Source organism: Elephantulus edwardii, unplaced genomic scaffold (assembly GCF_000299155.1).
Source record: "Elephantulus edwardii isolate Elephantulus edwardi_28Jun2011 unplaced genomic scaffold, EleEdw1.0 scaffold00028, whole genome shotgun sequence".
Taxonomy (NCBI): Eukaryota; Metazoa; Chordata; class Mammalia; order Macroscelidea; family Macroscelididae; genus Elephantulus; species Elephantulus edwardii.
Window position 1 is genome coordinate 728,573 of NW_006399778.1, and position 2,125 is coordinate 730,697.

General features: G+C 41.5%; 1 pseudogene; it reads right to left on the reverse strand.

Moving 5' to 3' along the window:
- Window positions 1-211: 211 nt before the first annotated feature.
- On the reverse strand, window positions 212-976 carry LOC102853278 (annotated as a pseudogene).
- Window positions 977-2,125: the final 1,149 nt, after the last annotated feature.

Here is a 2,125-nt window from a genome sequence, read left to right on the forward strand (position 1 = left end):
TTGGTAGCTGCCCATAATATTAAACAAACTGAATTATTAAGCGTAGCTTCTCAACAACATATCATTTTATTGATAATCATTGCTTGGTACAGGGAAAACTCACAAGTGTTTTTAAGCATCACTGCAACACTGTTTTCCTAATTATTTAAGTAAGCCAAACTATGAGTAAATGAATGATATATACCTAAAAAGTATCATAGTTTATATACTATTAGTGGTCACTGGACTTCAGACTAGTCCAAGACCTTGATCTAGAGTTTGACCTAGACCTTGACTGAGATTTGGACTAGGTGGTTCTTTTTTCCTTGATTCCTTTTCATATCTTGAGACAGGCTTATATTTTGGAACTTGTTTTAGAGGTGCCTCTAGTTTTGGTGTGAGATGCAGACCTGGAACGTGATTTAGCCTTCATTTCTTTCTTGGGCTGCTTGGACTGTGGTCTTGAATTGGATTTAGACAGTGAAAAAGATTCATTCCGGTGTTTGAATCTATCATTGTCGGAATGGCTTCTGCTACGTCGTGGTCTTCCAGTTGGTTTACTGTTTCTAGGACTGTAAGATCGTCTACAGCTGTAATCAAAAGACCGACTTCTTGATCTTCTCCCATAACCTCGGCTTCTAGAACGTCTATACCTGTCATAATCATCATAGCGTGAAGCACTGTACGCATTCTTCCCTTTCATGGCTTTCATTTGATTTGGTGTCTTCCGATCACCCTGTGCAAACTGGACTTCAATTTGACGTCCACAAATCCATTTTCTGTCCAAGTTATGTAAAGCATCTTCAGCATCACGAACATCCTCAAACTGAACATAAGCAAATCCTCTTGGACGTCGAGTGTAGTAATCAAGTGGAACATACACATCAACTATAGGACCATAGCGACCAAATTCTTGACGTAAATCTTCATATCTGGTGTCGTCAGCCACGTTCCTCACGAACAGAGACGTGTTGGGAGACCGTAGGTGGTGGGACATGTCGGCGTGGTGAATCCCGCCCACCGGCACTAACGGGCTCCACGCACGCACGCTCCACGCACGCTCCTCGCACGCTCCACGCACGCTCCACGCACGCAGCCAGAGGGCTCTGCTATGGCAACTGTTTCCTCTCGCGAGACTTCTTTGGCAATGGGACTTTTTCTCAAACCCTACCACCGAGCTGATTGAACCAGGTATATGAGCCAAAATGGATCAATTAGGGTCTTGTTTCTCCTCCCACGCCCATAGAAATTTGAGAGCCCAATCTCTATCCTGTGATGTTTTGAACGGAAGAAATAAAACTCAGGATCTGGCTGTAAAGATAGCTGATATGCAGCAGGAAAGAAAAAATCCTTTTTTAAAAAATTTATTTTATACTGGTTTACATACAATGTTTATAAAGTTCATATACTTTTATTTCCTTTCCACATCAGACACTCAAGAGTGTAGTACAGGAATTCACAGCCCTAAGGTTTTTCCTGGGGCAGAGAATCTCAATATCCAAAAGTCATTCTCCAAAGTGCATAATGAGGTAGCAAGGTATGTGGTTCAAAGAACCCTGTCAGAGCAGATCAGATTCACCATGGAAAGAGGCCAAACTAAGCTGCAGGCAAGGCCGTCCAAACCAGAAGCCTCATCTCCCACACTCTACCCCATCTAGCCAGAGGATGGATGAAGGATGAGTAGGAAGAATGGAGTGCCTGCCAAAATGAAGTACTTACAGTGTGCCAAGAATTTGCTTCATCTCATTTAATCCTCACTGTCAATCTAAGAAATTGAGATTCTGAACTTCATCATTTCACAAGTGAACACAAATTTCAGTTAACTCTTTGAGTTGATTCAGCAATCCATGGAAGCCTGAAGTCACAAAAGATGAGGATGGGTTACTAGTTTTAAGGGTTAAAAACTGAAGCCAGAAATATAAAAATAATAACAGGTAATACCAAGTGTAAATATTATTGTACACAGTTCTATAGAATTCTTATGACAAGCCTATGAAGTGGGTCTTCCTGTTTAAGTCTATGAAGTAGGTCTTCCCTCTATTTGAGCATGGCTGAGATCGTGGAGTCAAGAGATGACCTACAACCCCAGTTTGTTTCTTATGTTAACCTCCTCTAGGTAGGTTGCTAGACAACTATTGGTTAAGAT